At 44.5% G+C, this 26077-nt stretch overlaps 1 protein-coding gene across 18 annotated transcripts in view; it reads left to right on the top strand.

Annotated features, from left to right (window-relative positions):
* Positions 1-26077, top strand: part of LOC138497200 (poly(rC)-binding protein 3-like) — a 3473032-nt gene that overhangs the window by 3115536 nt on the left and 331419 nt on the right. For 3 of the 18 annotated variants that reach the window (XM_069620519.1, XM_069620518.1, XM_069620512.1), the window contains exon 1: positions 1779-1936. The exons of the other annotated variants lie outside the window; for them this stretch is intronic. The gene's annotated coding sequence lies outside the window, so the exon portion shown is untranslated. Of the gene's footprint in view, positions 1-1778; positions 1937-26077 lie in introns of those variants that run through there. 18 annotated transcript variants of the gene reach the window in all.

Here is a 26077-nt window from a genome sequence, read left to right as displayed (position 1 = left end):
ATCCCAGAAACGATAGTCAGGGGCTAATATACAGTTATATGCAGTGCAAGGTGGACAATACATTTGGGAAACATGGAAGTCACACATAGCCATTTCCACACCAATAGGGTTCTGAAAGTGTGCCAGTGGCATCCCCACATACACCCCTCAGACACACACTGAATCCAGCGATTACAATGGATCATCAGTGCCATTGGGTCATTTAAATAGCAGTAGTGGGCTTTTTAAAGCCCACATAAAATAACACAAACCCAATGGCCTTCATTTTAGTGACCCATCGTTCTGCAGGCCCATCTAGCGCTGAGAAATGGCAGAAGTGTACGATCTAAACACCCCATGGCTTAGCATGCCCTCAGGGTACAGGGCAGAGTCAACCCTTTCCAATATTTGGATCTGGGCTAATGATATGCTTTTATACAGCTACACACTGTATTTTGTCTGCTTCCAAACTCTTTAATGATAGTTGCTTTTCACAATTTAACAACCTTGGACGGACCAAGGTCTGGTTCAGCCCTACCAAGATGCAGATATGTAACTGCAGTCTCCAACCAATTACTTGAAGCAACTGCTTAACTCACTGAGCTAGTTTTCTAACAAGAATAGCAACAAGGCGGTTTGGCTGTTAACAATTAATCCTAAAGTCGAGTTTTCATACACTGCATTGTAAAAGCGAATTGACTCATTGGGCCTCATTACATTTGCCGGAGTTGCATTTTTACCGGCACCCGCAAATGGGCAAGAACTGGGTAATGGCGAGTTCGGCGGACCTGGTAATTGCCCATTTGTGGGTGCCGGCAATAAGGCACTCCCCTTCCCCATTCGGCCCCATAGGGCTGAATGGGACTGGGACGTCGGATGCACCGGCGCCATTCAGAATGATGCCGGTGCATCCGACGTGCTGTGCTCGCTGGTGCCGCTCTGCCCGCCATGTCAGACCTGGCGGGCTGACAGGCCGCCCGCGAGCACAGCTCGTAGTATGGCGGTCCACGAACTACGGTACGGTACGGGTCGTAATGAGGCCCACTTTCTATTTTCTAAAATATGATTTAACACGCATTTGGCCGTATGGCAATCACCACATCTGTTATTGGGTAAGGACACTTTGAAGCACTGCGGGAAAAAGAGGTTTGCAGAGAATCACACAATTCCGTCTAGCGCGGAAGTCAAGATTAGAGCTGACGTGGAATGTTCACACTTGGCACGAGGGCCTAAGAATTAGAAGCCAAGTGTGTAACGTGCTAAAGTGTAATTGTAAGAAAAACGTGTCTACAATAGACCTTTGTTTCATGGAGTAAATGCAAGACCAATAGAAGCTATGCGAGTGATGAGTAAAACAGAAAAATACACCTTTCCTTCAATGACTCCGTGAACACGTGTAACACTCTCATCCAATCACAGTAAGAGTAACGAAGGTATTCGTTGATGAAGGTTACAATAGGGCATGTGCGAGTTTAATGCGCTGCTGTTCTGTCCCTCTGCGCTGTACATTAATTCAGTGCACTGCACAGTGTGCACGCCGGGGTGTCACACCCCCGCCTCGTTCTCAGGCTCTTTGTTTATTTATTGTAGCTTCTGGCCGTTGAGGGTTGAAGGGGGATTGGTCTGACCTCTGGCCCATTCTTAGGCAGATTTTGGCCAGAAGGTCCTCTCGTGTGGCACTAATTGAAGTGATTGGCAGAGGGTGGGGGCGACGGGGGGCGTGAGCTCACTGTGACTGACTCAGGCTTATCTGCCAGAGGGGCTAAGCGGGGAGAGGAGGGTGGGAGGGGCGGCAAAGCCTCTGCCTCATTCCAGCAGGGCTCAGGACCCCGGCCATCTGTCCGCACTGGGGATCTGGAGGCAGTCACAGCGACCGGGCTCACACCAAGGACTACGCGGGGGAAGGAAGGCGGTGTCTTCGAACCCGATACCGGACGAACGCCAAGCCACTCAGCAGGTCAGTGCTACCGCCGGTCCAGGCCTGTGCCAGGTACCGGGGTCACGCAGGCATCTCCTGGGGCATTCATGCTTAATTCTGAGACCGTACGGGGGACAGATACGAGCTAAGTTTGTTCTGCCAGCCTCCTGCCCTGGATGTTCCAGAGTAGAGGACGTTGCACGGGTTTCTCCGGAGGAGAGGATGCCGTGCTTTGCAAAGCACACGCGTAGAGAGGGGACCGTCAATGCATGGGTAGTGTGTGAGTGGCCTCATCTGCTAAGAACGTTCCAAACACCGAGCATTAAATAAATAGCATGTCGGTGCATTATAGAATGCTTAAAAAAACGATGCTTTCTCCGTTTGTAAGCACTCCCAGTTTTGACAGATGAGATTACTGGGCAAGTGCAGTGCCCAGGATCACACATAGTAGTCAAATTGGAGGAAAACCGAGCACTTATATCCTCCTGGTTCTGGAGTTAAGGGCTTGGTTGGCACACTTTTGCCTCTAGGTGCCTCTGGTCAGGGAAGAGGTCGCACAGATTTTAGGAGCAGAATGGCGCCACAGGGATAGCAAGAGATGCATAGTTATGTGGTCTTTCGGTGCTCCTTTTGCGCAAACCCGTGAGGTCCCATATGTGGGTAACGTCGAGGCGGGGTCCTCGCGCACTTGTATTAAATAAAGAATTCAGTGCGTAGTGTGATGAGGCGTTTTGCATCGCGCCGTCTTGCCGCGGAAGTGACCTGCCGCGCGGTGAAGCGGTGACCCCCTCTGCCGCTGCCTGCAGACGTCTGTCGGTGCCAGGCAGCAGCCAGTAGGGCAAGCGTCACTTCCCACAGGTAGCCCGACGTGAACTAGCGTTGGCGCAAGGACGCACGAGTCACATGGGGTAACGTTCTATTATTTAGCTCTCGGCGTGGCCAGAAGACAAACAAACAAAAGCCTCACGTTAATATGCGCACGGCAGGGATCGCTCATGAGTGAATTGGCTTTTACATAATGATCTGTTATTTATATACCACGTTCTCCAACTCACTGAAAAGAAATTAATGTGCACCAGAAATCTACTTTAACTTTCGGAAGAAAGTGATACGCATTAAATACACTTCAAGGCCTTTGTGGAACCTTGCGGGAGCTCGTAATCGATTTATTGTGTAAATGGACACTTCTGTTTTTTTTGCATTATTGTGTTAATTTATTTGGCAGTATTGTGTTAATTTATTTGGCAGTAAGATGTGGGGGGACGGTTACCAACGCATATATGGTATTCATCTGTCTTGCTCAGGAAGGAAATTACTGTTATTGGAATATTTATTTTTAAAATAAAAGGGCGTAGTGATGGATGTTCATGAAAAAAGTACTTTTCATAGTGTTGGCTCAGGGAGATGGACGGTAGCCACGTTCTAGTACAGTTGAAAGGTTATTATGAAGGCGCATTGGGGAATGCTCATTTAAATGCTCTCATTAAAGAAGTTATGTGTGAAATGAGGGCCGGAAAGGTGCAAAGTAATGATAGGCGGAAGTGGAGGTGTATCTTTTGCATGGAGAAAGGCAGAGCGGCCATTGATGGGCTGGTTGTGTGTATTATACTATATACAGGACCCTCAACATGCACATCATAGCAGGGGTGTTGCTAGGTCTGGAAAAGATCAGGGGCTATGCTAATGTCGGGACTGTCGGGATTCGGGGCTAGTTATATCCTTTTGTTTGTAGCCCCTGAGCTTCTATCCGGGGCTACAACCAGAAGACCCGGGGCTATACACCTCTTAGCCCCCCCTAGCAAGGCCTCTGCATCATAGCACTCACCTATGGATCTCATGAGCTCTCAGCCCTTATCCTACAGATCACAGAGTATTACTTCTGACTGTGACCTTTCACTGTTTCTTTGATATGCTCATGAAGCACAGCACCCTGTAGTGCATATATCGACAAACTGAGGATAGCACCATAGCCACAGGAGACCTGTTTTGTAGTTTCCATCATTTGTTTTTTTTTGGTTGTTAATACTGCATGCAATGTGATCATTGAGGCAAAGCGGCCTGGATTCACGTGCTGCTGCCTGCTTTTCTTTCTGCGCCCACGGTTGGGGCGTTCTGCATTCTTGCTGTCATTATTTCACAGCGCTGACTGAATATTTAATACCATAGGGTCTCGTTGCAAATTGCATGTAAGGGCAGTCAAGCCACAGCGGGAGGTTCCTTCCCTGGCTGGGACCTCGTTGAGCGCTGTGAGAATTTGTCGCCGACGCGGTTCTAGCCCGTGGCCCTTGCGTTCCGTGAATGGGACGTTGGAGAGAGATTTAAGATGGTCTTTCCGGTTGTCGTCGCCGGTTCGTCTTCTGTGACAGCCTTTGCTCTGGAGAAACCTTCAGGGAGTGTAAAGGCATCTGTCACTAGCAATTATTCCAACTGGATTGGCGGAAAGCGCCGGTTCCCCGGGCCACGATGCCTGGCTGGCAGAATCCCTATAAACCGGTTGCGCTTGGCATTTGCAGTGGGCCACCACAGGACATCCTACTGAGTCGTGCGTCATTGTCAATCAAGGGCCATCAGTTTCCTAAACCCACTCATGGAGAAGGCGTCCACTCACATTAAGAGCCTTCATTAAAGATTCTGCTGGGGCTGTGATGTCTTTTAATGAAGCAGCCAGAATTGATTTTCAAATATTCGATATAAATACGGTCCAGGCGACCTTTGATCAGTCACAAATAAGCTAAATTGCTACCCCCCCCGCCCCGGCCCCCGAAAAAATAATCTTTTCTGCTTTCTAAACAGCTGTTGGGCAAAAAAGTGACAAACTGGTTCAGCGCGGGGCCAATCATGGAAGCTGTTTCTTAGATAACTGTTTTTTGTTCCATTGACCCAGCAGGGCTAATCAGGTGCATTTCCCCCCCACCCCCCAAGAGAATTTACAGCTGAGATATGCAAAATCATTAGGAAGCACTTTGTATTTTCAGAATTTGACTGTAAACTTATATCAAAAGAGGTATTGCAATTTTTTTTAACGCCACACGAGTACATTTGCTTAAGCTGTGGTGGAGTGGAAGATGACAATCCAAGCCATCGCCATTTTAGCTGCTGGTAGGTCCATATGCCCAGCTCTTTCATTGATGCTTGTGACTAGAACTGAGTGCGTTGGAGGGAATTTTCTAAAGGCATCTTTACATATTATTATAAAAGGCCTGTGCTTTTTGAAGTTTGATGTTGCTACATGTTTAAATAACGATGTGGCCTTCTCGTAGGGAAAGAAATAAAGTTTTACATAAATAGGAGAACAAACATTTTTGAGTGTGAAACCTCCCATCTTTTTGAAGAGATAGGAGGCGCATGCATATAGTTACTGGGTTGCAGGATGAGAATGTGAAGAGCGCACAGACAAAGTAACCAGAAACTAAATTTATATTTTGGTAATGCGTAAGCAGAAAAAAGTTAATCTGTATGAGGAAATTTGGGGTAGATTTCTGGATCTGACATAAATGTATACCGTGTTCTGTTTTCCTGGCCGGGTTGTCTGCTGTATTGTATTGTACATGCTCTAATCAAAAGGTGAATGCAAAGAAAAGTTTGCATTTTGATAATGCTTGCAATAGTAACTTGCTTATTAGAGCATGCTTGCCGCCACAGTCTTGCACATACATAGTGACGTATATTACAGGGTTGTCCATAAGCCAACTCATTGATACTTAGTTTATTGACTTTGTAAGGATTCAAAGATGAGTCACCCCACAGGGATTCAAAACAATGACCCTCAGGTTCTACTTATATTTCTACAGCAGATATGTTGACCCATTGAAGTACTCCCATCTCAGAATTCAACACACTGACAAAATAGCTGCAACCGAATATCCGCGACTGCCCAAGTTGATCTAAAATTTCAGAACAGGCCGCTGCTTGCCTACGCAGTAATGCTACTGTTAATACCAAAAACAGAGAGGTAATTACCCAGAGGAAGTAGAGAATGTGCTGATCCTCCTGTTATGTAGGCCTACAAAAGACATCCACACTGTATGCCCTTTTCAAAAAGTGGTGCAAGTTGTAATAGCTTTATAGAAACCACCCAGAGGTGGTACTAGTTGTTATATGTCCGGAAACCTATTTAAACACCCTCAGGATGCTTGGGCTTTTAATTCGGCCTTCAGGGCATATAATGCCCAGTAGGGCCCTCAGGCCATGTCTATAAGGCTTAATTAGCTCCTGGACAGAATCGTGGAGTCCTATGTGCTAATCAGGATCTAGGACTTCACAGCAATAATCACTGGTGTAGCCATGGATCCTCCTGGCTTGCAGGATTGCATGTCCCACCACGGCTGTCTGCCGCTGTCTTCTTTCCCTTCATCTGCTCACCAGCTGTCTCCTTGCAGCCACCTCCACTTCCCGTGCTGCCAATTGTTTGTTACCTTCCTCTCCGTCTCCGGCCGCCGCCCTCTTTGGTTCCCTCTTTCCTGCCGACTGTCCCTCACTGCTGAAACCAACGAGGGACTTGAGTCTGTCTACAAGCCACCAAACCTCTGTTTCTCAGCAGCCATCACAGAATGCCCTTGATTGTTTTTATACCCACAACAGCAAGCAACTAACCCGCCAGCTGGCTGGCAAAAGCCTTATTGCAGCTGCCCCCCTTTTGGAATATTGATTGTTAATAGCCTATAGATTACCTAATGCGCCCTCACCTTGAAGAGGCCCATAATTTGCGCTTCTTGGTGCCTAACAATCAATGTTTCCCTTGGCTCCAGGAAATAATGCCTGCCATATTTAAATGAAGTAATTTTTATTTTCATCACATTTTTAAAACATTGCTCCTTTCAAATGATGTTTATGTAAGGGAAAACAAGAAATACTTATTTATGGTCTTTTGTACAGAGTTGCGCGCAGTACAGAACATCTCCTGAGTGCTAGGAATTAGTAGAGGGGAGAAGCAGGGAGGAAGGGCAGGGAGCACATCATGAAGCATAAAGCCTGGCTCAGTGGACTTTCAAAACCCTATAAAACAAGTCTGAATCATCATCAGTCGAAGTATTTTTGTATTATTATTTTTGAATCAATTTGTTTTACTATTAGTAATAATAAAAGTGTGTTCTTACATAACATTTCATGCCGAGTTCTCCCGCGTCTAAGCACTGTAGCAGCAGGCGTGATGATGACTACATGTGATTGGGCTGAGACGGATGAAGAGCAGAAGTGACCATGCCACCGGATTCAAGCATGTGAAGTGCAGGCTTTCTGCACTGGAGAAGCTTGCTATGGACTCACGAGCAATGCACCCAGTAGCGGCAGCCATTTTGCCATGATTGCTGTTATCGTTCTTTATTTTGACCTAGTCTGTGAGATAACCTCCTGGGCTATATGATATTTGCCAAGCAAAGAAAATGGGATTGACCTTGGAAGAAAAAAGGGACGAGTCCAGCCTGTTGGAATTAGAACTTGCAAAGTGCTGGCTTGGCCATGGCAACCTCGGCTGCTTGCCCCATGGGCCGTGCATGGTTGCAAGTAAACTGCAATCTTCCAAGGGATGCATACATGGCCACTTTGCATTAACTCAACCAAGCCACTGCACACACCAATCGACGTATCCCTCCCAACAGCCTTCCACAACAGAGCGGCAGTCCGCTACAACAACTTAGACACCACACCGCCAGCCAACGCATCCTAGCACCACAGGCAGACAAGACCGACACCCAAACCTGGATACAAATTCCTCTACACTGTCAACAAAACATATCTAGCAACATGCACGGACACAGTGCTCAAAGAATCACTAGCCTTCTCACTTCAACTCAACAGGAAAGCGATCGGGCACTTTTCGTCTCTCCCCAACCAACATAACACCTTCCCCTTCTTTTTCAGAGCCACCCACGCCCCTCTGGACCATGGAAATGGCAAGTGTGCTTGATATAAATCCCAGTAAAATAACATTATTATTATTAGTTATTTGCAACGCGCTTTAATACCCAGAGGTTTTTAAGCGCGGACGCAGGGATCGAACCTGTGTTGCTCTGTGTCATCTTGTTTCCAAGGCGAGCGCATTTCCCCTGAGCTATCTTCTCAAGACTATACCATGACATGCAACTTTGTGCATGCTTTGTTGAATGTTTCCTTTGACAGAGCCCTCCTTCCAAACTTAAGGCAGGTGTTACACGCGTGATGCCCGCTGTGACACGCCATTAACTGATTGTTCGTTGCCAATGCCGCCACTATCCCGCTCTGCAACACCCAATGCACTGGCTGCTCTAACTTTTCACAGCCCATCAATGTAAAAACACAGTAATGGTAAGCGGGCTCGGCCTAGCATACTAGATATTATGATAATGCTGGAAAGGCCTTTCCAACAGAAAGTGTGGCTGGTGATTTTTAGGTTGTGGTTTTTGGGAAAATGTGTGCCACTTTGATGATTTAGTGCCCACTGCATCTGGTACCTGGGACCAAATTAGGTGATGTATCTGTCCTAAATTGCCCCAAAAATGTGCCCAAACTAACGAGGCATTGAGTCACAAAAGGCCACGATTTGCAAATATAAAATGGAGCCTGGAAACACTTGTGTATAGGCGCCCTACAAATGTCCAATCAATAAATTAAATAAATAAATATAGCTAAATTGTTTTGGATGGCCGGATCTAACTTTTATCCTAATCTGACCCGGATGCTGAAAAACAATGTTGAGTAAATAATAAACATTCCCATTTTGCCAGGCACTGTGGAACTCTAATGAACTCTAAAATGTGCTGTCCACAAGAACCTCATTAATTAAGGGGGGGAAATGAGGAGGACTCAACAGATCAAAAGCATCACCAGGCAGCAGTCGGGAGACACTGATTTGGCTGGAAGAGTCTCGCACAAGGACGGCCTGTGCATATGATAACTGGGCCCCAGACTTTGCTGTGACATTGCCATTTGAAAAGCCACAATTTAAAAAAGGTTGCACATCAGTACCGGATTAAATATGGGTTTTGGATTTTGCAGTAGGGCAGTGCCCACCGGGCCGGCTTGACAGACCATTGTGGGCCATATTTTGGGCAGATGTGGGGCAGTTTGATTACCTAGCACACCGCGAGGCTGGTAGTTTTCCACCAATGTTATTTGGCCAAACTTTTTTTAAATGCACCATGGGCCACATATTTTCTCATAAATGCACCTCCAGTTTCCACTTAAGCAGTTTTTCTTGAAAAGTAATGGACTGCAGTTTGCAAGCGACGATCACCTTTCTTTTGGCGCCCGGCTGCATTCTCCCCCATGCCCCCTTGTTTAACACCCAGAGATTTTTTTTGGGGTACCCTCGAGACTCTCATAGCGCATGCATTCTGTTTCCGACGCCGAAGAAGGCCCCCAGACCACAGGAAAAGGCAGAATGTGGCACATACAGCGTCTAATGTTACCTTTGTGTAGACAAAAAAACACGGTCAGATCCTGGTTATGTTTCCAGCACCAACAATTACATTGGTTACGTCTGCACACACATTCCAGACTCTGCCCTGATATGTTGGAAACAGCTGGTCATTGTACTCAGGCCTCCATCAAAAAATATGGAGTTGGGGAAAGCTGCTTGACAGCATGCAGGCACTCCAGGCCATGATGTTGGTGGCGCGCTCCTGACAAGGTGCGAGTGACGAACCGAGGACAACTTGTTGGCATCTCATTTCACTGCTCCGGGACACTTTTTTGCTTCCATGAAATTGACTTATAAAAAAGACAAGAAGTGTATCGCCCTGATTGTGAAGGGTATCTTTCTGTCACACCAGAGCAGGGGTGCACAACTGATTTTGACAGAGGGCCGAAAGTACCTTACATGAGGGCTATAGTGGGCCGAAAAGTAAATGTGGGCGGGGCGGTAGGCGGGGCATGGCAGGAGGCTTTTTAAACCTCCAATTTGTATTAAACACATGGAAAAAGAATGTTTTTGAGGGGTAACGATTTTTATTTGCATTTCAAACTTACATTTTGTACTACACATTTTCCATTGTTATAATTTATTTCTATTTAGTTATTGTATGTCGTCTGTTTAATTAACTTATATATATTTTATTGACCCTATATTGGACATTCCGTTATTTTGGACTGCTATAGTTTGCTGTTTGGGTTGCCCAAGAGGAGTATGGCCTTCGTTGAGTCAGGTTTCCTCAAAAAAGCAAAGGATGTACATCTCCTAACTGTGCCTATTTTAGCTTTATTATTGGGTTCACTCTTGGAGTGCAACACTATGCCCCATGGCTCCCACCCCCAACCAAACACTATGTGCCATGGCCCCCTCTCCCCAACCAAACACTATGTGCCATGGCCCCCTCACCCCCAACCAAACACTATGCCCCATGGCTCCCTCAACCCCCAACCAAACACTATGCCCCATGGCCCCACCCCTCAACCAAACACGATGCCCCATGGCCCCCTCACCCCCAACCAAACACTATGCCCCATGGCTCCCTAAACCCCCAACCAAACACTATGCCCCATGGCACTCCCACCCCTCAACCAAACACTATGCCCCATGGCACCCCACCCCTCAACCAAACACTATGCCCCATGACACCCCCACCCTCAACCAAACACTATGCCCCATGGCACCCCCCACCCCCAACCAAACACTGACAGTTGAACCCCCCAACTCAGCACACACACAAACATGCACACATACAGACCCGAACCCCCCACCCCCCCAACTCAGCACACACACAAACATGCACCCATACAGACCCGAACCCCCCACCCCCCAAATCAGCATACAAACTAGCAAGCATGCGCACATACAGACCCTGCATCTCAACATACACTGCACTTACACTCCAAATCAAACATTCATGCACACCCGACACCCCCACCCCTGCATCTCAACATACACACATAAAACATTCAAAGCCAAACATTCATACCCATCCGACACCCCCCCACACACCCCCACCCCCGCATCTCAACATACACACAAAAAACATTAAAATCCAAACATTCATACACATCCGACACCCCGACACCCCCCCACCCCCGCTTCTCAACATACACACAAAAAACATTCAAATCAAAACATTCATACACATCCAACACCCCCCACCCCTGCATCTCAACATACACACAAAAAACATTCAAATCCAAACATTCATAGACATCCGACACCCCCTGCATCTCAACATACACACAAAAAACATTCAAATCCAAACATTCATACACATCCGACACCCCCCGCATCTCAACATACACACAAAAATCATTCAAATCCAAACATTCATACACATCCGACACCCCCGCATCTCAACATAACACACAAAAAACATTCAAATCCAAACATTCATACACATCCGACACCCCCGCATCTCAACATACACACAAAAAACATTCAAATCCAAACATTCATACACATCCGACACCCCCGCATCTCAACATACACACACAAACATACAGCAAAACAGACCCAACACACAAACACAAACAGACCACTTACCGGAGACGTGCTGGAAAGCAGGTAAGCTGGAAGTCGCTGGAATCGTACTACGGCTGGAGTGGTCCAAGGCTGAAATGCCTTCCGGCATCAAGCCTTATGGACCACGCCAGCCGTAGTGCTGGCCCTCCATTGGTGCAGCACACATGCACTACGTGGCTCGTAGGAGCGACGTGGTGCGTGTGTGCTGAGCCAATGAGGGCCAGTGTTTTGTCCGGCCCGGAAGACAACAAAGACTTTCCTAATGGAGGGCGGCCGATGCTGCTTGCGGGCCGCCCTCCATTAGGAAAGTCTTTGTGCCTCGCGGGCCGGACAAAAGAGCATGGCGGGCCGCAACTGGCCCGCGGGCCTTATGTTGTGCACCCATGCACTAGAGTGTCAATGGCTGTTTTTGTGTATGGGTTTTGGCTCACGCAGACCCATTCAAAGCAGCCTCCAAAAGCCACCCGTGGAAGGCCATGAACGTGTGTGAAGTGTGGTCTTTTGACATAAGCGTATATATTTATCGACCAGAAGAGAACTACATTACTGGCATCAAGCAAGAGCGAAATTCAGCAAGTAAGACTTTCTGTGATGTGTTACACAAAACATCGCATTAGAGCTTTCTTTGATGTTGTTGGCATGCGTACATGTAAACAAATACCCACTCCACTGAAGGTGAGTGCGGCATGAGATGTGTGTGTCTGTCTTATACACACAGTGCTATCTCGAGCAGTACCTCACAAATACAAATTCACTTCCCCTGAGTTAAACCACACGTTGAGGCATACAGAGGTATGCAAACACATACCGCCAGATAACCTTTGTATCTACAGACCCGCACACCCACACTAAACCCATAACCCACACACCTTTAGCTACTTAGCAACAAAAGCCCAAACATCCAGAGAGCAGCACTGGCAAGAACACCACAAATACAGACAAAATACATGCCGTTGCACACATACACAGATCCCATATGTCCAAAGAGAAACACACATAAACTCTGGCCCAGCAAATACAAATACATACATGGACACTCATGTGGTGATACATGGGCAAAATGTATATTTAGCTACAGAGTTAGCCACATTAATGTGATTGCATTTACTAACATAATGGGATTCCTCACACCTACCATTCTATCAAATAATCAATTAATGATGTTTTTTGAGTTGTAGCGGCTGTCTCCAGACCCTTTTTAAACCTTTACATGTCCTCTATTCCTACACTTGTAGACCCAGGCGAAAACATATGTGAGAGCGTCACTGCCCCACTTACACCTCCCCCACTGCTAGCCCCCACCTCAGCCCCCTTCTTCCCCAGTCATTCACTGCCTCAAAACCAGCATGCCAGCCCATCTTCAACCATAGTGCAAAGCTTGCTACCATGCACTTCTGACTACCTACAAGGTTGCCCCCTCGACTCTGTCTCCTGCTTTGGACAAAGCTGCGTCAATCTAGTCCAGCTGCCTGATCTCCCGCTCTGCTCTCACCATGCAACCTACCCACTGCACTCCATCCTGCACCAAGATGCCTTATACTGTATCATTTCTTCCCTATGACTCTTGCTCTCTACTTCTCATCAACTGCTTCACGGCCCACTTAACCCCAACTTCTACCTCCTCTCTCCTAAATCCTACATATTTTCCCCACCCCTACTCTCACCTCCCTCTGCCCTTCCCTACCTCACCTATCAAATTAACTCCCATTCTGCTGAAAGGGGTGCTTCCACGCACCCCTTTTCTCTTTGAACAATCAAGACCTTGCCATCCCATGCCTTCGTTTAACTCCCCCTTTCATTTTTCTTTAAAGTCGGATTATCCCTACTCGCTTCAAACTTGCCACATTACTACCCATCCTCAAAAACCCTCTGTACGCTCCAGCAATGCAGTCAGTTATCACCTTTTCTCTCTCCTCGATCACTTAACCAAAGTCCTTAGGAGTGGACTCAAGCCAGGTATTCCCGAGTCACTGATCACTTGGACCCCCATTTAAATCAGGTTGCCATAGCCTTCACTACTTCGGAAAAGTCCTAACCCAGGCCTCAAACTTGTTTTTACCACTGCACCTCGATCAAAGCTCTCTATACTCTTCCTCAAGGACCTCTATGTGGGCGTGGACAATGTTGACCACCTCTCTCTCCTTTTTACCTTCTCCAAATCTGCATCCAAGACTCTAGGCTTACCTGTAGTGCCTATTACCTTTCTAGCCTTTCATTCTTCTTTGCCTCCAACATTTAGACCTTTGAACCTACCAATCTTTACTTTACTATCCATTTCTATCACTCTCAAGGGCGCCAACATACTACAGTACGAGACAGACACATATAAAAGAGTGGGAGATTAGAATTCAGATTCATGGATAGAGCGGCCAGGAGGTTAAATCAGTCTAGCAGAATAAAAAAGTTGTCAGTTTCTTTTAAACATGTCTGTAGACCGAATATTCCTGAGGTCTTGTGGAAGGGCCTTCTAAGCTAATGGAGCTGCTATATTAAAAGCTCCCTTGAGGGCTTTACTTGTTTTACAGCGTACTGTTTTTAAAAGATTTGTGTTGTTGGATCTTAAGGATCGCATGCTCCACTTTTTCACAATCTTCTCTTATAAGTAGGCTGGCATGTGACCCGTGACACATTTATGTGTAATAAGTAACATCCTAAAATGCACTCTCCGAGTAGGAAATCTCAGGGCTCTGTGTTTGTTCCATTACTCCGTACCCTCTACACTTCCTCACTTAGTGAACTCATCTCTGGTCACTGACGATACCTTAACTACTTCTTCCTCACCTTTGACCTTGACTTCTCCTTTGGCATCACTGTCTCTTAGATTTCCACCCCTAAATGGCACTTCAATGTCATATGCTCAGCTTCTCGAAAACTGAAGCCATGTACATCCTGGCACTGCAAGTCCTGCAACTTCATCCCTCCCCATCAGCCTTCTCGCATTATCCTCACAACGTTGAGTCCTCCTTGACAGCGATCTCAAACAATCTTAAACTCCGTCAATTCATCACCTCTACCACAACACTCCAAGGCGTGTGCTGCAAAACAGCAGCAACATCTTTCCTCTTTTACCTGCTACCCCACCAACACTCTCGTCTCTCCCCTTGTACTTGGTCGAGTTGACTACTGCCGTAGTCACCTCTTATGCCTCCTTTTATACTCTCTTTGCCGCTTTTTAACTCACACACTTTATGTCCTCCCCCGCTACTATGCCCCCACCTTTCCTCAACATACACACCCTGGTTGACATATAATGCAGCTCTTACAATTTCTTGTAATTGTCTTTCAATTAATTCATGGCCTGGCACCCCTTATTTAGCTGTTTCACCAGCTGCTCCCCCCCTTGAACAATTGTCTACATCACCCCTCTCAATCTCTCGGTTCCCTTCCCCATGTGCTGCAACCCACTTCTGTTCCGTTTCTCTCCATGCTTCTCTCAGCTTGAATTCCTTTCCACATGGTTTCACTAATGTCATCACTTTAAAATCTTCCCTCCAACACTATCTCCTCTCCCTGAAAGGGACGCTGACTTAACCCATCTCATAGTCTCTTTCCCTCAATATCTTTTCCCCCAGTTGTACATTCTGTGGTTTTAACTATTCAAGGTGCCTGTTATTGTATTACATACTGTACCTAGCCTATTTTGTATGTATTAGTATTTGTATTCATTTGGTTGTTTTGTCTGACACTTCTACCAGAAGTACCATATACAAGACAAAGAAATAGACAGCAGGAGCAGACCAAGTTCAGCGTGACTTTATAGATTTTCAGTGATTAAATATGTGAAAGCACCCAGGAATAGCAGAAGTCAGTCATTGGCACATGAAAGGGGGATACTTGTTGACATGGGGAGACAGTACATAAATGTTGTAAAAATGTAAGCAAGGAGTCAGCATTTACATGAATGCTATATACAAATATGCAATTGTTTAGCATCATGGTGGGACGGGCAGGGTGCTTGAGGGCAGAGTGTATCGAAGATGCTTTTTTGTTGGTTTGTAGTTGGATAATGATCCTGGTCCTAAGCAGTTCCACTGCCTGAACTGCTTTTATGCCAAGGTGATAGGATTTAGGTGGAAATTGGCCAGTAGTGAGATGTAGGAGGTTTTAATTGGGCAACCTCTAGTTCAGGGGAATTTCCCACCCCAAATCATGTGGGCACAATTTTTATTTAATAAACATAGTTCTTTTTTGAACCTTGGATACAACAGTTTAACACTATTGATTACCTACAGCCTCCCTCCGATTACAGGTCAAGAAATGCACATGGTTGTACAGGCCTACTTATTGATTTAATAGAAGTAATCAAACTGATTTGAAATATAAACAAATTGTACATCTTTTCCTTTCTCTATAAAATCCCAATGTCAATGGTTACTACAATGATGAATTATGATATACTGGTTGACCGATTTGTCAAAGCTGCATTTAACTTAAATGTAGACTTTTTAAAGCACACATATCACCACATGTAGTTGTGGTCTACCATAAGTGCACATTCACCATGCGAGGAAAAGTGAATGAGGATTCAGGAAAAAAATGTTAATTTCCTTAAAAAAAAGATTTGCCTATCTAAGTCTCTCTTTTTTCATTTATTGAAAACAAATACATCCTCCTTTCAGTATTCCAAACAGCATTTGAGAAAACTCAATTTCAAAACAGACTACTTGACATTCCTGTAGGTAAATCGCTTACAAAAAGAAAAATGTATATTCAATGTTTATGTTCGCTAGTTTCCTTTCAATTGTGTTTCTATTGCATTACTGTTTAAAAAGTGTACATTTGTCATTTTCCTAATTTAGCAAACTAAAGTGTGAAAAATGGGTAGGAGGTAAAAACCCTCTCCCTATTTCCTTGAGTGGTTCAGAGCTAGTAACCATGCCATTCTTTGTAATTTAACCAGGGAATGACTTCAGTTACATTATTGTTCTAGTGCTGTGCAAAGTGAGATATTATATGGCTCCCATTCTGTTACACAGACAATGAGTCATTGATCTTTCAATATGTACACCATTTGGGTCTATTTTATCAAATCCAAGGTTTCCAGAAGTACTTACATTTCTGAAACATTTACTAATTTCCCAGCTGTACAGTCAAATGATATACCCCCTCAGTACTTTCACAAATAAGAGACCTGGGATTTAATCTATTCCCCTTTAGAGTGTAACTCACCATAGAATTGTTTTTTTCCTTGGCATTATACTTACATATTCATTTCTTATGGGCTGCCTCACAGACAGGTAGATACCCTCTCAGGGACTGGTTCAATTCTCCCTCTCTAGTAACAGGTGGGCATCAGTCATCAAGGTAGGTCATCTCTCCACAGACTGGTTTCTCTCTTTTTGTATTGGGCTTGTCCACTTCCCTTTTCCACTGAGGAAGGCCTGGTGTTGAACCCCACAAAGGCCTCTCACAACGGTCTGCTACCAATCCAAGGTGCGCCCAAAGGAAAGCAAGCTATTTCACTCTTCCTCCTCTTTTTCCCTATTCTTATTTCTATCTCCTTCTTCCAGTTATCAGTCAGTCCATCAGTGTGTGAGTTCCCTTCAATATATGGGTTTTGCCGTTTATAGATAAGAAACCACACCGTTTAGAGGTATGCATTGTTTCCCAATTCTAATTGTCTGTCTATGCGATTGGAAAGTGTTACAAAAGTGACAACAGACTAAACCACCTTCTTTGTACTCATTGAACATAATAATGAGGAGGGAAGTCTAATTGAGTGACATTTAAACCCAGTTTCCCTCCCATTTGATGTGTTATTCTCTTGGAGATTTTTATATGAAACAGTTGTGATTTTCTAAAACCTCATGTTCCACATCTGATTAAGTTACTAATATGTTTTCCAGATTTCACTACCTCAGGTAAATCAAATGATGCTAGTCTCACCTTGGTACAATATGTGATGTGTGAGTGACAGATTTTTCCTTTTAATTCTCTGACACTTTCACATAAATATTCTATACCGATTTCAGAATAATGGCCTAGCCAGGCACAGGCGTTAGGATATATAAATCACTGATGTGTAATATTTCTGTGAAAGCATATCTACATTTGTATAATTAGCATAATTAACAAATATGAAGAAATATAATTTGACATTCAGCTGATAGAGGTTTTCACCCCGATTTTTTTTTTTTTAAATATTTTTTACAATGTAAGTTGCTACAACATTCCTATCAAAAGATATTCAGGAAAATCTGATCCCATATGTAAACATTTAAAGATAATGTTTTTCTTATTTAACAAAATATTAAATAGAAGTTCCGTTTGCTCACCTGGCAGCAACCCATATGGCGTTGGTCCTTTGAGGCTCAGAGCTGGGTCATTTGTGATCCCGGAGAAGCCTGGTTGTTATGACAAAAGATTTTTTAAGTTCAGTTACTCAGAAACCATTTTTTTATTTTATTTTATTTATTGTTGCATTTATAGCAGTGCACAAAGCCCCGGGGCATCTAGGTGCTAGTTACAGTGGATATGGTATTACAAGATGTTATCAGCTGTTACAGGTAATTTACATATGTAGCACAAAGTTAAAAGTCAGGTCAGTTGCATAAGAGTTACATAAGAAGCACAAGGCTACAAGACAACTCAGGTAAGTTACATAAGTAGCACAAGGCTACTAAACAAATCAGGTAAGTTGCATATGAGAAACAAATGTAGTGCAAGGCTAAAGTCAAATCAGGTAGGTTGCATAGGAATACATAAGTAGCACAAGGCTACAAGTCCAATCAGGTAAGCTGCATAAGAATTACATAAGTAGCACAAGGCAAATTGGGTAAGTTGCATATGAGAAACATATGTAGCACGATATTACAAGTTAAATCAGGCACGTTACATAAGTAGCACAAAGCTACAAGTCCAATCAGGTAATTAGCATAAGTCTATAAGTGAAATCAGGTAAATTGCATATGAGAAACATATGTAGCGCAAGGCTACAAGTGAAATCAGGTAAGTTACATAAGCATTACATAAGCAGCGCAAGGTTACTAGCCCAATCAGACAAGTTGCAGAATTAAATAAGTATCGCAAGGCCAACGTTAAATCCAGTAGGTAGCATAAGAACTACAGGTGTAACACAAGGTTACAAATTAAATCATGCAGGTTACAGTATAAAACTGCAAGGCCAGATTAGTTATTGAGTGGCATGCGGAGTAAGAGAAATCCGACAGGTACAGTGAAACAAACAAGAAAGGAATACAGTGAATGATCAGCACTTACATGGTGTTATCACATCGAATGTACTCTATGGCCTTCCCGGCCTTGACATCTTCCTCTTCACAGTATTTTGTAGGATCTCAGGGGAACTAACGGGGCATGACTGTTTCTCAGTCATCAGAGAGGCTGCCCTAAGAGGGCTAAATGGGAATTCTCACATCTACTGTTTCAAATGCTGCTGAGTAGTCAAAGAGAACCGGGAGACAAGAATGGCCATCTTCAAGGGTATTTAGGGCATCTTTAGTAACACAATCCTGTGCCCTTTGCGTGATTAGAGAAACTAGCTTTCACAATTATCAGAGTTCTTGTCTGAGCAAGTGTAAATGGAATGCTTAATGAAAGACCTGTTTGATGTAAAATGGTTGATTACGTGGGGAAGTCTACTGCAAGCCCACTCCTTATGATATCTTTTTTTCTATTTTTAGGGAACTGTTGGTTAAACCCAGTGACAAATGGAGGCAGTTAATGAGTAACATTTGCTTCCTCCCAAAGCGTTGTTATTTTTTTTCTTTTAAAATGGCAATCTGCATTGGGCTGTTGGAACGAATTGGATGGGCTGGCTGGAAGCACATACCTACATGCTGGCAGTGCAAAGGAGAGGGGGGTCAAGACTCATCATGCCGGCTGCATTGGATGGGTGCAGCCTGGCAAATAAACTGAGCGGCAGTCCTTGTGGGCAAATGCTCAAGGCCGAACTATGTCTTCCAAATCTGACCCTGCGAAGAATCAGTGCGGCGGGGGGGGGGGGGGGCACACATATGGTACCAGTCGGGTATTGCTAGGTGCAACCCAGGTTTAAAGAAAAGTTGCAGTAGCAGGGCAGATGGGTTTTTGTTTCTGGTCCGCACAAGTCTGTAGGAGCACTGGTGAGCTAGGGAGTTTTGCTAGCACAGAATGTGTGGCTGTTCTTACACATTGAGAGGGTGTGCCATGCTGAGATCCCTCCTGACAGTGCAGACAGGGGGCTCATGGAGCATTCCAACATTGATTCATTTCTGGGCTGTGTGAGATTTCCGAGCCATGTCATCTCATATAGCCCAGAAATTGACCGATGGGTGGGTGCTACGTCACTTCCTCTGCATATAATGGAGAATAGCGAAATGGGAGTCTGATGAAAGTGTGGAAAGGTAAGAGTGGGGTCAAAATAGAGAAGAGTAAAGGGGGAGTGGAGCAGCCTGGGAGTGGGTAAAGGGGTTGATTGAAAAACTAACAGACAGGAGAAAGTGTCCAGGGTTAGAGAGGGCTCTTCTAGAGGCAACCTTTACAGCTGGCTAGCCCCCTGACTTATCGCAGCATGGCGTGATATGCAGGGTAAACAAAGGTTGCATGCAGGGATGACTGAGCCTATGAGTGTCAATTGGCCTACTGTTTAGAATGGCATGGTGCTTAAACGGAATGCCCCCATTAAGGTGATTAGATGACATTCACATTCAACTTCCTTTTCCTGAGTGCAACACTGTAATTGTTCCCAAAACAGCACAGATAGAATCAAGAGCATGAATTCTTCTTGCCACTCGTTTAGTTTCCTCCAGCACTGCCTTCTTTTATTTTGTCAACCAGTGATTGTAACGAAAAAGAAATGTATGGCTAAGCCTGGGCTTTTTTTTAAAAAAAAAGAACCCTGTGCCATTCTCTCTGTAAAGCTCCCATTAAGACTTCGATGCTCTGCTTAGCATGAGCCGGCGAAATGTGGGTCGCTTGGGCTTTAGCATTAAACAGCAAATCCGGTGCCAAATGGATTCAGCCGAAATGTTCGATGCTTTTAGTTAATTAAGAAAAAGAATATGTGCGTCGGGAGAAAAGGGGTTGCAGGCTGGCCCAGAGCCCGGTGGTACGTCCCGCTGCCCTTCACTTTGATTGATGGATACTGTGCAGGTCCAAAATAAGAGCAGTGAGCTGAGGGTGCTCTTTTAATTAAAAAATGCCTTTGTTAAAATTAGCATGTTGGGATGGAGTGGAAAAGGTTGCACGACTCGTTTTTATGCCTTCCTTTTCTTTTTTGTTGGGTTACTATCAGTGCTGGAAATGGACAACATTTAATCTGGGAACCTTCCCCCGCAGGGACGTAATTTCACCAAAATACCAGGGGTAGGGGAAGTGACATCACACAACCATTGACCCCCTGATGACATCACAGAAAGTGATGTCATTTGACCCCACCCCAAAGTGATATCGCGGGAAGCGATGGAACACAACCTTTCAACCGCTGACAAAACAGGAAGTGGCATCACATAGCATTGTACACTACAAAAAATATGGTTACGATATCACTATAATGTGATGTACATTTCATACAAGAATGGATCGCCACATGTATCATTAAGATCAGTGTGTATAGGCCCATATTATCAAATTACTGTGAATGCAAGCAGACGTCCATGACTAAATGATAATGATGTTTTATTATATAGCACTTATGCTTAAGCACTTTATATAGAAAACATGTACACCCAATATCACCCAACCTGTGTTGGTATTCATTTATCGACCTCAGAAGGATGAAAGGCTGAGTTGAGGCGTTTAAGAACAGACTAAAGCAGTGACTCACCCCCTGAAGTGTGCCTGGAGTAAACCTTTAATGAGTCTAGCAATTATTGTATAGAATTCCAGAAAGGCATATTATTTGGTATTCCTATTCTGTCTTATTTAGGGTCAGTGCTGAAAGTGTTAGACTTGTGGCACTCCTGTTCTTATTTTTCTTATTATTTTTTTTTTTTAAGGGGCCTGAACAAGAAAGCCAGCCACTCCAGAACTAAGTACATGGTGCTGGCCACAGCCCGGGAGCTTGCATTACAGAAAGAAAAAGCAAAAAATATCTTTCTTTTTTAGTTTTTGTTTTTTTAGAGGTCGCAAGGGAGATCACAGAACATCACAAGGGAGACCTCAGAGGTCGCAGTTGCAACCTCTGGCGAACCCTAAATGACGTCCCTGCTCCCCCGCTTCATACATGGAGAGGGACGGTCACAATGATGTCGGGAGGGCTGAGGGGTAGAGCTCAAGGGCATGTTGACAATCTCCTCAAGGAACTGAATCAAGTGCGGCTGGGGAGAAGGGCACCTATTGGAGGCACTGACTGCTGGAAATTAGTATTAAAGCAAATAGAATGTTGTCAGCGTAAGAATGACCATGTGATAGTGACTCGAACATTCATGTGCAGCCAACCCTCTGCTTTCATTTGTTGCAATACTCTTCCTAAAAGAAAACTATATTAAAACCACAAGATATATGTCCTCATTTGGTCATCATCTTAGTAGTAGTTATGAGAGTTGGGGTTTTTCTGCACAGTGCTTGTAAATTAGTCCTCCTTACTGAGTTTCTTGAAGCAGTACTGAGCATATGGCCTTTAGGAATGAATGGGATTACACCAGAGTCATTCAGAGTCCAAATAACGGAACCAACTCAGGAAGATGGCAAAGTACTGTTTTATTAACAATGATCTAAAACAGGAAGGTTACAACGAACATCAACGGACGTACGCTCAGTCTCTGAATGACCTTCACACAAAATGCAATACGTATAGTGATAATGCGTCAGAGTGACGTCATGCTACGTGGTAATAGTGAAAAAACCTATCAAAGGTCGAGATTGGTTAAAGGAGACATCTAAGTATACATTTCTATAGTAGCTAGGATCTTTATTGGCTGTCCGTTATCAGGTGGACAATTTATGCCTACCTCTAAAAACATGTAATTTCAGAAACATTTAGATACACAGTTTCTCATTGGTCTTCAAACTATATGGTTCTTTGTTATATGGACTGATATAATTGGTTGGCACGCTTGTGCAGTGTCTGGAACATTTGGTTCATTTAGCAGCACATAAGCCCAAGGAGATAGGACATGAAACTACCTTACCACCCAATTAGCCCAGCATCTCTTATCGCCCATGCCTTCTGGCATGAAATTGTCTTTGTACTTGGCCTTGCACAGTATCCTTGTCTTGAGAATGCACAGGAGTGAAGGCACTCGCTATCGTGTCTGGAACTCCAATTTCAAGCTCTATTTCCATCCTTGGCTCACGTGACAGGAGACCACGATTTGGTCCATTTTGTAGCTTTCAAATGCTCTAAATGAATTAAAGCTTGGAATATGTTGTGTTCTTTCTTGCACCTTAACGTGAGACGGTTCATCCCCTGCATACTCATTCTTCTTCAGAATAGATAGCTGACCTTGATTCTTGAATCTTGACTCCAGGCCAGGCAGCTGCGCCATGCAGCCATGAGCCTTTTATTCTTGCTGCAACACCGTTTTCCAGTCCCGCTTCATGGTTTCTGACTTACTTCATTCATGATACCAATGTCCAGTTTCTGTACAATGGCGGCTTTGCCTGCATTCTAATTACTACTTATAGCTAGCTTCTATGATGACTTAATCCACCTTGCGTTTCAGCGTCTGTACATTTATCAAACAGTTGTTCTCTGCAGCACTTTGTGCACATGTAATCTTCTTCTTTCATACTTGAGAGTTCACTTGATTCTTACTTCACCATTAGCCCTCTAGGATCCATACATCATCTTCAGCCAGCGTCTCGAGATGTCATGCACACTTTCTTATGATGTCACTAGCTCTTCTTCTTTGCTCCTTTTCATTTTCCTTCAGGGAGTTCCTCCCGCAGGTTATCGTCACTTCAGGGGTACATTTGGTAGGGCTGTCTCAATGGGTGTCTTCTTTCAAACACTCACTGCGGTATTGGTTTTATGGCTGGTGTCCGGCATGGCGCAATCTCATGTCTCCAATACAGATGTACGAAGCTGTTCCTTTACACTACTTATTTGTGATAGACGGACCCCCGCTCAGAATCTTATCTTGGAAACTGTTGGGTTTGCTAGGTTATGTGGGTTTGGGCCTCCGGCCTCCATGAAACGGTGCTCCGACAAGACAAACTTTGCTAGAGTACAGCGCCAACTTGTTCAGACCCAGTTTCTCCCTTGGTTACTATTACAAAAGGCAACAGACTGCCTGGCACAGGAAGTGGAGGAGGTTGTGTGAGAGATGGGCCTGGTTTCACTGATACCAAGGGAAGAGTTTGTCCATAGGACCCTGCATGCTGACTATTGCTGCATCCAGAGTTGTGCTCACTTCCACAGCACTACTGTATGTTCACACAGGGTGAGACAGAGCCTTGTGGCCCAATGGTCATGGCCAGTACTAGAGTAAGGCAAGCACAGGCGTGCCAGAGGTGACATTATGACCCGCAATTCATGAAATCTGTCCCTATTTAAAAGCGGGAACACCTAATATGATCTAGGCCTGGGAAGGCATTAATCTTTACACTTGTCCTAACCTCCGATGGCTGCTTATGTATGATTTTTCCATTTAGTAAACTCAGCACCAATCGGTAATGGTGAGACTACGATATCTTTTGCAGTTCTTGGCCATAACATTTTATTTCCTAATTGCTCGGGTGCCAACAGGGGGCCATTCAAGGGTGCTGATTACTGAAGTGCTGATCCACCAGAAGGTCATCTTCCCTTGTTTTTTTGTGGAAGTGGGTGAAGCTATTCCCACCCCCCCACCAGCTGGATAAAGGAAGAACCAGTACCTAGTAATGGGGGAGAAATCCAGCCGAGTTGGCTTCACAGCTGAGCCTCTGCTTTGACTTGCAGTGGAGCACCCGTGAGCCTGCACCAGAGAAACATCTCCAGATGTTTCGAACTATAGCTCTCATGATCGTTCACCATTGACTTTGCTGGCTACGGCTGAAGGGGGTTGTACTTCAAAACATCCGGAGAGCCAACGGTTGCGGACCCCTGATCTAATCCAATACCAGCATTGTCATTCCTATTGAACCGACTACTTTATTCTGTTACAGTAGAGTAACGGGCAGCCCGACCAGAAAAAAAAGCATCATTTGTTTAACACTATGCAGATGGTAGCTGCATTTTAAAACACCGAGGCCACAGCCTATGTGTCAACATACTCCATTCCATTCGGGAGATACTAGTTCGATCCTGGTTTTAACCTTGCATTCTAGTACTTGTAGTCCCTAATTGAATGGATCGCCTAGAAGTTAATTCTGTTTGCAAGAAACCTGTGTTCTATTTTATTCCCATTTAACAAACTCAATGTAAATGTTGAATTAGGCTTTGCTTATAATACTGGGTTAGAATAAAACTGAAACAGGGGATTATGTTTGTTGATTAAATGTATGAATAAAATACTTTGGAAACATTTAAGGAGTGGTTCTGCTTGTTCTGAGTAACAAGTCAGTGGGAATGTCTGTCGCTCTGAGCGATACTGAGCTGGTTTGCAAGCGGGCATTGCAGCAACAGCATGCAAAACTGCATAATGTCCCCCAAGAAGAGGGCCGGTAGAGAGCCCACAGACAAATACTCTAAGCCGATGGCACACCAAAGGGGTGCTTTACCCCGTGAGACGACATGCAGCTCTGTTTTGTTTAGAGTTATGTACCATTAAAATGCCTAAAATGTCACTGGTTGCCCTTCTTATAATACAATGTGAAATCTGGAAGCGATCCTTAGAGGAACCTAAGCTTTTCTGACCTCAATTCATACACCTCTCCTATTCTGGAAAGCGTTACATGTGGCCACATTGTGTTAGTTACAAGTTTATGCCACACACTTAACTTTTAGCGGTGGGGTTTGTGGCTCTGTATCCAATAGACACAATTCCTAGTCATAGTAAGGCCCCATCGGTCGTGCGACATGCTGAGTGATTCGGTGCACATCAGAGTAGGTCTCACAGAGTGGACTGGGGCACATCGCGGTGGATCACCCTGACTGGACTGTACGCAGGGTGACCCAGGGTACATCATGATGGAACCCTGTGCTATAGGGTCTCAATATATACGTTACACCCACTGAAAAGCAGATGCAGCAGTTGAACTCATGTTTTCAATGTTGCCATTCACTGTGCATGCCTGCTTGGAGAGAAGAGGTTTGGGCACAAGGGATCATCTCTGCATTAAGCAGAAGAGCTTACCCTTTTATTGTGAAGGGTGGGGACACTAATCTCCTGTCAACTGGGGCAGAAAGCACCCCTTCTGTTAGTGTAGACTAGAGATTTTTTTATTTATTGGAGGGGCATAAACATATCCCATGACTATGGGGGAGTGGCAAAGAGTAGCAATGGTTACTGTACAAACCAATGAAAGTTTGGTAGGATTTTCCATGCCACAGTAGTAAAGTGTTCTTAGGTGGCCAGATCTGCATACATTGGTGCGGTCAGTGTCGGCATGTTTAAAACATGCCCAGACTGGCTGCACCAATATAGACCAGTATGGTCCCATAAGAACACCCATGTTGGCTTTACCATTGTTGACAGTAAAACATGCCATGCCATAGTAAGAAAACCTGTCAAGACATGTTGCACAAGTGTAAAGAGTACGGCCATTTAACAACAGTCATCATGTTGACTTTTCCCTTAAAGGCATGGTCTAGTAAAAAATGTTATTTAAAAAATAGATAGGTAACATTAAAAAAAAATACTAGCATTCTCTTTTTTAAAACTTCCTATGTAAAATGTTGAGCTATTCAAGCTCAAAATTCGCAAAAGCAAGCACATGGGCATTTTGTGAAATGGATGCCCTCC

This window comes from Ambystoma mexicanum, chromosome 5q, assembly GCF_040938575.1.
Source record: "Ambystoma mexicanum isolate Mex_15411 chromosome 5q, UKY_AmexF1_1, whole genome shotgun sequence".
Classification (NCBI taxonomy): domain Eukaryota; kingdom Metazoa; phylum Chordata; class Amphibia; order Caudata; family Ambystomatidae; genus Ambystoma; species Ambystoma mexicanum.
Note: the sequence above shows the minus strand (reverse complement) of the source record. Positions and strands in the feature narration are given on the sequence as shown.